The sequence below is a fragment of the Stegostoma tigrinum genome, unplaced genomic scaffold (assembly GCF_030684315.1).
Source record: "Stegostoma tigrinum isolate sSteTig4 unplaced genomic scaffold, sSteTig4.hap1 scaffold_152, whole genome shotgun sequence".
Lineage (NCBI taxonomy): Eukaryota > Metazoa > Chordata > Chondrichthyes > Orectolobiformes > Stegostomatidae > Stegostoma > Stegostoma tigrinum.
Genome location: NW_026728095.1, coordinates 1 through 12,623, shown reverse-complemented (window position 1 = coordinate 12,623; position 12,623 = coordinate 1). Strand labels below are relative to the sequence as shown.

The following is a 12,623-nucleotide window of genomic DNA, read 5'->3' as shown; positions in this document are numbered from 1 at the left end:
CTGCACCCCAGTCAGTATTGAGGTAATGCCTCATCGTAAGGAGGTCAGAATTGACGGAGTGGCAGATATTTAGAGGGTCAGTACTGAGGCAGTGCACAACCGTCAGAGGGTCAGTACTTCAGGAGAACCCCATTATCAGAAGGTCAACACGAATGGAGAGTCACATCGTCAATGGTTCAATCCTGAGGAACACTTCATTATCATAGGGTCAGTCCTGAGGCAGTGCTTCATTGTCAGAGGGTCAGTATTAAGGTTTAGAATTGAGGGAGTGCTATCTGATTATGTCACTCTGACAATGAGGCACTGCCTCAGGAATGAGCCTCTGACAATGAGGCACTTTCTCACTTCTGAATCTCTGACAAGGAAGCATTCCCTCAGTGCAAACCCTCTGTATGGACCCGATGTCAATGAGGCACTCGCTGAGTACTGACCCTCTGACAAAGTTCCAATAGCTTACTACTGACCTTCTAATCATGTGCCCCCTACCCCATTTCTAAATCTGTTACATTGAGGGCACTGCCTCAGAACTGACACACTGGCTATAAGGCAGTCCGTAAAGACTGACCCGCTGATCATGAGGCTGTCCCTCAGTTAATGACCCTCTAAATATGAGGCACTCCCGTAATTCTGACCGTCAGGAGCTACCTCAATGTTGACTCACTGATATAGAGGCACTGCCTCAGAATTGACATGCTGACTATGGGGCACTTGCTCAGGACAGACCCTCTAAGAGAGCTGCAGGTTTGATATTAGAGCAGTGATGCACCGCGAGCAGGTCAGTATTAAGGGAGTGCCACACAGTCAGTGGACCAATATTAGGGGAGTGCCACACTGTCAGAGGATCACTCTGAATGGAGTGCTGCACTTGTGGTGAGTGAGTACTGAGGCAGTGCAGCAGTTATTTCAGAGAGAGTGCTGTATTGTCAGAGTTTTGCACTGAGGGAGTATCACACAATCAGAGGTCCAATATTAAGGAAACACTGCACTGTTGGAGGGTTGATATAAAGGGAGGGCTGCACTATCAGAGGGTTAATGATGTGGGAGTGCTGAAATATCACAGAATCAGTCCTGAGAAGTGCTGCACATTCAGAGAGTTAGTGCTGAGGGAGTGGTCTAATGTGAAAAGATTGATATCAAGGGGCACTGCCGAAGGATCAGTAGTGCAATCCTGTCAGAAAAACAATATTGAGGGAGTTCTGCTGTGTCAGTGGGTCAATATTACAGGATTGCTACACGATCCACGTATCAATGTCAGACGGTCAGTCCTGAGGGAGTGCTGCACTGTTGGAGGGCCAATATGGAGTGTGTGCGACACTCAAGAGGATCATTTTGTTGGACTTGTGCACTGTCAGAAGTTCAATTGTAAGCAAGTGCCACACTGGTAGCGGGTTAATATTATGGGAGTGCTGCACTGTCAGACGGTTAAAGATGAGGGAAAGCTCATCATCTGACAGGGCATCACTCCCTTCAGACGAACCCTCAGGCGGTGCAGCACTCCAACAAGTTAGTTTCAGAGGCATGTTGTCCCATCAAATTGACCCTCTGAGACAGGAGCATGCACTAAATATCGACCCTCTCACAATGCTGCACTGCCTTAATATAGGCCCTCTGGCAGGGCGGCTCCCTTTCAGTACACACCTTCCAACAACACAGCACTCTCCCATCATTGACCCTCTGACAGTGCAGTACTCTCTTAATACTCCATGTGTCACACTGCTCGACACTGTTGGAAGGTCAATACTAAGAGTGTGCTGCACTGTTAGACAGTCAATGATGAGCTAGTGATGCATGTGCGACATTCCCTCAATTCTTATCCCATTACAATGAGGCACTGCATTAGTATGGCCCTCTGACAAAGTAGCACAGCTTTAGAACTGACCCACTGATCATGAAGCTTTCCCTCAGTACTGAACCTCAGAGTGCTCCTCAGCCACAACACTGACTCTCTAATCCTGCAGTACTGTCTCAATTCTGACCTCAGTCCCGACCCTGTTACATTGACATTGCAGTTCTTCCTTACCATGGACACTCTGGCCATGGGACACCACTGTTGGCCCTGTTGCAGTGCAGAATTCACTGACACCCTCTCCCAGACCTTCAATACTGAATGTCTGATAGGACTGCGGGCAGCTGACTCTGACAGTGCAGCATTCTCTCAGTATCGACCCTCTGACAGTAATTAGGGGAGTGCTGCATTGTCAGAGAGTCAGGACTGAGGAAGAGCTGCACTATCAGAGGGCAAATATTAATGGAGTTGTGCACTGTCACAAATTCAATATTAACAGAGGGCTACACTGTCAGAGAATCAATGATGACGGGGCAGTGCGTTGTCAAAAGACCTGTAATAAAAGGCATGCGGTCTGTCAGAGGGACTAAACGGAGAGCTTCACTGTGAGAGGGCCAACATTAGTAAATGCTCCAGTCTCAGAGGGTCCATGTGATGGGAGAACATCTCTCTGACATTATCTTGTTGGCGGGTCAGCGCTGACGTAGTGCTGCACCGTCCGAGGGGTCGGAGAAAGGGAGTGATGCACGACCAGGTCATCAGGGAGTGCTGAAGTGAGGGGGTCGTCAGCGATAAGTGGGTGAGCTCTGAGGGAGTGCAGCACAGTGTGGGGTCAGCACTGCGGGAGTGCTGTTCTGAGGGGGATCAGGACTGAAGGGGGTCAGCACTGAAGCAGGTCAGCGTTGAGGGAGTGCTGCACTGAGGGGTTCAGAATAAAGGGTATGCTACACTGAATGGGTCAGAAATGAGAGGGGGGTCAGCACTGAGGGAGAGCGGCACTTGAAGATGATCAATATTACTGTGTCCTGCACTGTGAAAGGGTCAGTATGAAGGCAGCACTGCAATATCAGAGAGGCAATGATGAGTGTGTGCTGCACTGCTGAAGGGTTAAATTTGAAGTGGTGTCCCACGGCCAGAGTGTCAATGGTAAGGGAGCATGGCATTCTCACAGTGTTATTGCTGAGAGAACACCAGTATGACTGAGGGTTAATACTGTGGCAGAGATGCACCGTCAGAGAATCAGTCATCAGAGAGTACGCAGTGTTGGAGGGTCAGTACTGAGGGAGTGTTTCACAATCAGAGCGTCAGTTGTCTGGCAGTGCTGGAAAAGCTCAGCAGGTCTGGCAGCATCTGTGGAGGCAAAAACAGAGATAACATTTCGGGTCCAGTGACCCTTCCTCAGGACTGTTCTGAGGAAGATCCCCAGTTCTGAGGAAGGGTCAATGGACACGAAACGTTGAATCTGTTTTCTCCTGCACAGATGCTGCCAGGCCTGCTGAGATTTTCCGGCAACTTTCTTTTTGTTCCCGACTTACAGCATATCCGCAGTTCTTTTGTTTTTTATGTCTGGCAGTGCTTGTTTGCTTGTGACCTTCTAAAGCACAGCACACCCATAATCTTGGCCCTGTGACAGTCCAGCACTCCCTCAGTACTGATCCTCCAACAATGGAGCATTCCTTCAATACTGACCAGCAGCGCAGCACTTTATTTCTGAGAGTAGTCTGAAAGAAACTACCTTTGCTTACCCAGAGACACAGGGAGAGCAAGTGCGTCTTCTGTAGGTGACTCAGGATGTATTGTAACCTTAACAAGTCAAACAGTATTTCAGATTAGTTTATAATTAAAGATTATTCTAACTGTCTTCCTGGAAAAGTAGTCCCTACAACATGGGGCTGATACTAATACACTCACTCAGAAGTGACCCTCCAGCAAAGCAGCCCTGCCTCAGAACTGACCCTGTGACAATGAGCTACTCCATCAGCAGTGAATCTGTAATCACGTGGCACTCCCTCAATTCTGAAAACATTACACTGAGGCACTCCTACAAAGGCCTCTGCGTTTTAGGGATTATTTACAGTCATCCCTGTGTTTTACAGGTTATTGAAAGGGGTCACTGTTTTCAGGTTTATTTTCACCCTCCAATCTTGCAGCACTCCCTCAATTCAGGCGTGTAGCAGTAATGTCTCCAGACTGAATCTCGAAAAGTGTTGCAAACCCTCAATTCTGATCTGCTCAAAATGAGCCACTGACTGAGTATTGGCCTTCTGACAAAAAGTCACTTATTCAGAACTGGCCTTCTGACAATGTGACACTCGTCCACATCTGACCCTCCAGCAATGAGGTACTGCCTCAGAACTGATCCGCTGACAGTAAAGCACTGCCCCCTCAGTTCTGACCCTCTGACAGAGCTGCAATACTTCAGGACTGAACTTCTAATCATCTTGTACTCCAACTCTGAGTCCAATGCACTGAGCTACTGACTCAGTATTTACAGTCTGCTCCTCATACACCCTCAGAATTGACCCTAAGGCAATGTGACCCTGCCTCAGAACTAACTCTGTGACAATGAGGCACTTACTCAGCGCTGAATCTCTAATTGTGTAGCACTCCCTCAGTTTTTAGGCACTCCTTCCAGACTGGCACACACTCAAGGCTGATCCTGCAGCAATGAGGAATTGCCTTACAACACAGCCACGAACAACATGGCCCTCTTTAGGACAGTGTCTGATAACGAGGCATTCACTTGGTTCTGAGCCTCTGACAATGAAGCACTTGCTCAAGTCTGACCACATTAAAATGAGGCACCCTCAAACTGATCTGAAACACCTCAGTTTCGACCTTCTGATGGCTCTGAAATGCCTCAGTTTATATCCTCTGACCGGTCTTTTAATTCTGACACAATTACAGTGAAGGTCAGCCTCCGTGCTGACACTCGGAGTACATCACTCCCTCTGACAGTGTTGCACACCCTGAGCATCACTGACAGTTTCGGCGTTCCCTTAATATGGACCAACTCACAATGCAGCACTCCCCTGACATTATTATTTATATTGACGATCTGACAGTACAGCCCACCTCAGTGCTGACCCTCCGACAGCGCAGCATTCCCTCATTACTCACCCTCTGATACTGTAGCCCACCTTTGGTAATGACACTCTGACAGTGTCACACTCCCTTACTATTGGCCCTTCAACAGTGCAGCACTCCCTCAATGATGACACTGTAACGATGCAGGATTCCCTCAGTCCTGGCTCTGCAACAGTCAAGCATTCAATCAATACTGACCCTCTGTTAGTGCAGCACACCCCTAATATTGATCCTGTGACAGTGCAGCACTCCCTTAATATTGGCCTTCCGACAGAGTGGCACTTTCTTGACGAAGACACTCTGACAATACAGTTTTCCCTCATTGCTGATCCTCTGGCAGTGCAGCATTCTGTCATCATTGGCACCTTGCCAGTGGAGCTACATGCTTCTTATTGACCCTCCAGAGTGCAGCACTGCCTCTCTACTGACTCTACAACATTAATATTGATCCCCGAACGGGAGGTTCTCTTTCATACCCACCCCCACAAAGAGAAGCCCTCCCTCATCTTTAACCCTCTGACAGTGCAGCTGTGAATAAACAGTGCAGAGGGTTAATATTAACCCGCTGCCGGTGTGGCACTCCGTTACAGTGCCGAACTCCAACAAAGTGATCATCTGAGTGTCGCGCACACACTCAATATTGACCCTCCAACAGCGTAGCCCTCCCTCAGAACTGACCGTCTGACATCCATACACTGATAGTGTCGCAATTCTGTAATATCGACCCCCACCGACGCAGCAGAACTCTCTCAATATTGGCCTTCGGACAGTACTGCGCTACTGATCCTTCGGCGGTGCCTCTTGATATCAATCCTCTGACATTATAGCACTCCCTCAGTACTAACTCTCTGAACGTGCAGCACTCTCTCAGGTCTGATTCTGCGCTATTTCAGCACTCCCACGTCATTAACCCTCTGACAGTGCAGCACTCCCTTTATATTATATTATATTTATCAACCCTCCAACAGTGCACTATTTCCTTAATATTGGACCTCTGATTGGACAAGCTGACAGCATCTCATGTTCTTTATCGACAGAGAGTCAGTTCTGTGGTAGTACCTCATTGTAATGGGTCAGAGTGGGTCTAATCAGTCCAACCCCAAACCTAACTGCGGCTTCAGGCCTAAGCCTAGCCTCAGGCCTAACACTCACCCTCAACCCAAGCAGAAGCCTCAGCCCCAAACCTAAATGTGGTCTGAGCTCTAACCCTAACCATAGACTCAGCCCGAAGCCTAACCTCAGCCTTAACCCAAAACCTCTCCCGAGCCCTACCCCGAACTCCAAACTTAACCTCATTAGTCACCCGAACACAAGTCTCATCCCACACCCTAACTCTACCCTCATCCAAAACCTCGTCCAATCCTCACACCTAACCCCTAGCCTTGGTCCTAACCCAAACCCTAACCCTCGCCACCCTCTCACGCTAACCCTCATTGTTAATTAGTGAGTACTGAGGTATAGCAGCACTGTCAGAGCATCAGAATAGTGGGAGTGAACTATTGTCAGACTGTCGATACTGAGGCAGTGTCTCATTATAGAAGGGTCAGAATTGAAGCAGTGCCACACTAACAGAGACTCAGTACTGAGGTACTGCAACAGCGTCATAGAATCTGAACTGTGGGCGTGCATTATTGTCAGAGGGTCATGATCTGAGGCAGTGTCTCCTTGTGAGAGGGTCAGTACTGACAGAGAGCCTTCCTTGCCTGACAGTCAGTACTGAGGCACTGCTTCTTTGTCAGGGGGTCTGGAGGGATAGTGTCTCATTGTTGGTCAGTCCAGTGTGAGGCAGTAGCTCATTGGTGGAGGGTCAGTCCTCAGGGTGGGCGGATGATGTGGAGGTGCTGGTGTTGGACTTGGGCGGACAAGGCTGAGTATTGACACGCTGCTACAAATGCACTCTCTAGTGCTGACCCTCTGATAAAGGCAAACTCCCTAATTGCTGACACTCTGCCAAGTAGGCACTGGCTCAAACAGACCCTCTGACAATAGGCCACTGACCCTCTGAGAGAGCTGCAGGACCTCAGTGAGGCAGTGGCACTCCTTGAATTCTGATCCCATTACAATCAGGCACTGCGTCAGTACTGACGCTCTGCCAAAGAGGTACTGCCTGAAAACTGATCCAATGACAATGAGACACTCCATCAGGACTTACCTCTGACAGTGCTACATTACCTCTGTACTGACCTTCTGAAATGGGTGGCACTCCTTCAATTCTGACCCCCTTACAACATAGCCCTGCTGCAGTGCCGACCCTCTGACAACAGTGCATTCTCTGAAGCCTGATCCCCTCAAGATGAGGTCATACTTCAGTATTAACACTGACAAAGAGTCACTTCCTCTATATTGACCCTCTCATTGTGCGGCACACCCTCAGTTCTGATCTTACGACAATGGGGCACTTTTGACCAGCTGACAATGGTGCTCTCCCTCAGTTCTGACACCTCCACAGTTCTGCACTACCTCTGTACTGACTCTCAGTACTGACCCTATTCTGATCCATTACAATGAGGCGCTGCCTCACTTGTGGCTGGATAACAATGATGCACTCCATCGATTCTGCGCCGCACACAGTGCTGTAATACTTCCGTACTGCCCTGTAATTGTGTGGCACTCCCTTAATTTTGACCCCCTTACACTGAGGCTGTGCCTCAGTATTCACCTCTGAAAATAATGCACCCCGACAGATCTGGCCCTCTGATGCTCCTGCAATAACTTAGTTTTTATCGGCTCGTCACGTGGTTAGCTTCACTGCTGATGCCATTACACGGAGGCAGTTTCTCAGAACTGACCTTCTAACAATGGCACTCCCTTCGGACTGTCAGATACAGCCACACTACCTCCGTTTTGACCCTCTCATCACGTGGCAGTCCCTCAATTCTGAACTCCTCACAAGGAGTCGCTAACTCAGTACTGACCCTCTGACAAAGCGGCACTCCCTTAGGGCTGACCTTGCACCAAGCAGATACTGCCTCACACCAAACCCTCTCGAATAATGAGGCACTGCTTCAGTACAGACCCTCTGACAAAGACGCACTGCCTCAGAACTGACTCTCCAGCGATGGCGACCGGCCACAAAACGGACCTGCTGACAATGAGGTCCTTCCTACCATCTCGAATCATGTGGCATATCTCTAATCCTGTGGCCCTCTCTCAGTTCTGTCGCCATTGCATTGAGGCATTCCCTCTTCGTTGATCCTCTGAACTCCCTCAAGACTGACCATCCACCGTTGATGCACTACCTCAGATCTGACCCACTGACAGTCCTACAAGCTGTCACCATTCCATGTAGCATTCCAGCAATTCTGACCCCATTTCAATGAGACGCTGTTTCAGATGGTCACTCTGAAAACGAAGCGCATTCTCAGGACTAAATCTCTGAAACTAAAGCACTTCCTCAGTACTAACTCTCTGGCAGGCAAGTATTGGGGGTTAGGTTAGGGCTGAGGTTAGACTTGGAGCTTAGGCGAGGGTTGGGGTTGAGGCTAAGCGTTAATTGGGGCTGTGTGTTACGGTTCATTTTAGGGCTGAGGCCATAGCTCGTGGTAGGGCTGAGGCTCACTTTAGGGCTGAGACTAGATGTTTGGTCTGAGGATCAGCATTAGGGCTGAGGATAGGGAGGGTTTACGCTGAGGATAGGGTTAGGGTTAGGGTTAATGCTGAGGTGAGGGTGAGCCTGAGGCGAGCGTTTGTATGGGTTTAGGGCTGAGGCTGGGTTTAGAGTCAGGGTTCGGGCAAAGAGACGCTGCCTCAGAACTGACCTGCTGACAATTAGCCAGTACCTTAGGTACTGATGAGCTAATAAAAAGGCCCGCTCTCAGCACTGACACTGCAGCAATGAAGTCTTGCCTCACAACTAACTCACAAAGGGCTCATAATTGAGCAAGTGCCGAATGATGAAAGGGTGCGGACTGAGGTATTGCACAACTGCCAGAGGGTCAGAACTGAGGTATTGCATCATTATCAGATGGTCAATACTGGAGCAGTGGCCCACTGTAATAGGGTCAGAAAGGTCATACTGAGGTCTTGCAAGATAGGGTCAGAACTGTTGGAGTGATTCATTATCAGAGGGTAGGCACTGAGGCATTGAAGCATTGACAGAGGGTCAACACACTGTCTGTATTGAACATGTGGCAATAATGTTCTGACTCCATAACATCAAGGCACTGCCTCAAAACTGACCCTTAATACTGACCCGTGCACAGCGCTGCATTGCCTCAGTCGTGATGCTGCATTCGTGTGGTACTAGCAGTTCCAACCCCATGAATAGGATGGGCTGAAGGGTAACATTTCTTGATATTTGAGAAATGGTTGACTTTGAATGAGTCCTGTCAGCATTTCTGTTTTACAGTTAGTTTTATTTCTGTAACTGGTTTTTTTCTTTGCCAAGTCGTTTGTTACACCGGAGCAGAGGGAGCATTTTGTTCCTCGGCACTGGACGTCATCTCGGAATGAGACCGCGAACGGTGTCAGGAACAACCTCAGCCTCCAGGCCAGCCGTTGATCGAGGGGTCCCTCACGGCCACAAGAACATGAGGCTTATTCTTTTTTACTCTCTACTTGTTATTCTTTTTAATTACTCTTTCTCCATCTTATATTTCCTCAATAAATGTTCATCTTTCAGAAAATTGGCAAGCATTCCTTTAACTGCACTTGATAGAATCACAAAAGAACCACTTCGATGCACGCTGTCATCAAAAACACACCATTATTATGAGGTACTGCCTCAGCATTGATCCTCTGACAATATCGCACTCCCACAGATTTGACCCTTTGACAACAAAGCAAGGCCTCGGTATTGAAGCTCTGACAATGCTTCAATCCCTCAGTTCTGACCATCTGACAAGGAGGTACCTTTATTTCTGACCCTCTCACAGTACCAATATCTCAGGACTGACCTTCTATTTGTATGGCATTGCCTCACCTTAGAATGAGGTGCTGCCTCAGTCTTGACCTTCTGACAATAATGCACTCCCACAGTTCGGACCCTCTCATATTGCTGCATTTCCTCAATACTGACACTAAAAACGTGTGGCAGATCTTTAGTGCTGATCCTTTTACAAGGAAGCATTGTCTCAGTATTGACCATCTGACAATGATGAACTCTCACAGGGGTCAGGACTGAACCCCTGTCAATGAGGCACTTCTTCAGTGCCCGCACTCATTATTCGCCTTCTGACAAAGCTTCAATACCTCAGTACTGACCCTCTCACAGGGCCGATCTTCTGTCAAATCTAGAGAATTAATACAGAGGAGGTGTCTCTTATTAGACGGTCTGCCTGAACTCTTGGTTGAAGTGTTCAATAAATTGCTACAACCTGAAAGAAGTAATTCTTCCCTGAATTAATAGGCAACCAATTTGAAAATGTGGCCTCTGGTCGTAAAATCTTTCACAAATGGGAGTAATCTCTACGGATATACACTATCAAGCCTCTTAAGAATCTTAAATGGCGAAAACATAAGATTTTTTTCAATCTTATAAACTCCAATGAATGTAGCCCAACTTTCCTAAGCATAGCAATCCCCTCCGCCATTTCCGAAATCAACCCAGTCAACATGAGGTGTCCGGCCTCCGCAGCACTCGCTCTGTGGCTGTACGTGACTTGTGAGTTACCATCCTGCTGCTGCGACTCTACTTCTATTTACGATGCAGTCCTCCGTCCATCCGAACATACTACCCTTGAACACACGGGCTCTTTTCTTTTGAGACACCTTATGAGCTGTACCTTATCAAATGCTTTGTTGAAATCTCAATGTACTACATCAACTGGTGGTCCTTCATCAGTAATGTTTGTTTCCTTCTCAAAGCACTGTAGCAAGTTTGTCAAGTATTATTTCCCCTTTATGAAAGGATGTTAACTCTGTAGGATGTGAAAGCACACTCGGTACCCTGTTATTTCATCTTTCATTGCCGGCATGAACATCTACCCAGGTTGACCTAAATTGGCAATACTTGCTTACTATTTTGTCCAAGTATCTTTGAAATAATGGTGTTATGTTCACAATCTTTCAACCCTCTGAGAATTTTCCACAATCTAAGGATTCTTGGAAGATTATCATCAGTGCCTCCATTGTATCTGCAGCTGCGTTCTTCAACATGAGAGGATACAACTCATCACACCCCTTGGATATTTTCTGTACTGATTGGAGTTATGTTTGGAATTCTGTGCAGTGACATTCACTTTTAACAGTTTGCTGAATACTCCCAGGAACAGAAATTGTCATCCAGCTGCAACTAAACTAAAGCTTTCAGCACAGAAGCAAGTCTTTCAATTCATTATGAACCTCTTAACTCCTGAAAAGGGCAATACGATTTGCCTCAGTCCATAAATGTTCTTTGTCCAACATCCTGAGATGCATTATCCATATTTCTTCAAATTTACCACAGAATCTGTTTCACTCACCCTTTCAGCAATACGCATGACAACAAATCGGCATTTTTAGTCCCCCGATAGCCTCCGTTGCACACGTGCATTGTTAGATGATTATTTATTTGTGTGCCTGCTTTTTTGCTCGAATGGATAAAGGTAAATTTCTGTTCTTTTGTCATCAGAACTATTGCCTCCTCACTCTCATCTTCCTTGTTTTATCCTGTGCTGGAATATTTAATTTGTTGACATATCTGAAATATGTTCTTGAATGGATCGGGTTTTGTAACATTGCATTCCCCATAGACCATCTACCGATGCTGTTGCTTGTTCTAACAGTTATTATCTCGCAGAGTGGAAAATGCAGTTTGAAAGCAATGGAACGTTATCGATGAAGAAGTTGATGCATAAATTGGTGCAATCTACTAAACTACAAACTCACCTTCAATTCTTTCTCGGTCAGAGCATTATGCCGGCACAAATGAATCGTGTTCTCAATGGGACTTCCAAAACCATGGAATTGAATTTGCACATTGCATTTCTGAAGAGGGAAGAAGAATCAAAGTAGTATCGTGATGAAGCTTCCAAGGTGATGATTGTGTCCTTCAATGAACGCAAAAGTGACTCTTAGATTCATGGAAATATTTCACTACTTCTATAGACATGAAAGGCAAACATTCTCCCTGCAAATGACCCAGTCTCATTTTATCGTATCTTTCTGATTTTACACGCCATGGGATAATCATTGCAGTGTAACAGAAATGTTGATCATGGAAATTTATCACTGTTTTCATAAATAATGGCAAATTTTCAACATCTTGCAATTGTATGAAGGCTCAGTCTCATCACACCTCGCCTGCTGCACAAAGACATTCTTCCACTGCTTTGAATGTAAGGGCTCAAACAAAACACAATCATGACACAAATGCATCAACACACTACTTTCAATAGGATCTGATATCCTTGCCAGGCACTGGAGGGGTTGCGGAGACTGGTGAGTGGACAAAGTCGTTCCTCTGTTCAAGCAGGAAAACAGGGACTTTCCAGGAAACTACAGACTGGTGAGTGTCTCATGTCTCAAAGGTATGGGTAATAAGGGACAGCCGGCATGGCATTATGCGGTGCAGGTTATGTCTTACCAAGTCAGTTGAAGTTTTCAAGGAGGTGACAAGGGTGATCAATTCGGGTAGAACAGTTGATAACATATACATGGATTTTACGAACGTTTTTAACAAGGTTCCTCATGGTATGCTCATCCAGAAGATTAGGATCCATGAGATCCATGGTGACTTGGCCTGCCCATATAAGGCAGACGGTAGCGGTGGAAGGCTAACAAAGATAACACAGTGTAGGGCTGGAGGAACACAGCAGGCCAGGCAGCATCA

At 47.0% G+C, this 12,623-nt stretch overlaps 1 long non-coding RNA gene across 1 annotated transcript in view; it reads right to left on the bottom strand.

Annotated features, from left to right (window-relative positions):
• LOC132207768 (uncharacterized) overlaps window positions 1-11,837 on the bottom strand; it is a 290,900-nt gene extending 279,063 nt beyond the window's left edge. The window contains exon 1 of the long non-coding RNA XR_009443796.1: window positions 11,681-11,837. This is a non-coding gene — a long non-coding RNA (uncharacterized LOC132207768). The remainder of the gene's footprint in view (window positions 1-11,680) is intronic.
• Between the last annotated feature and the right edge of the window lie 786 nt (window positions 11,838-12,623).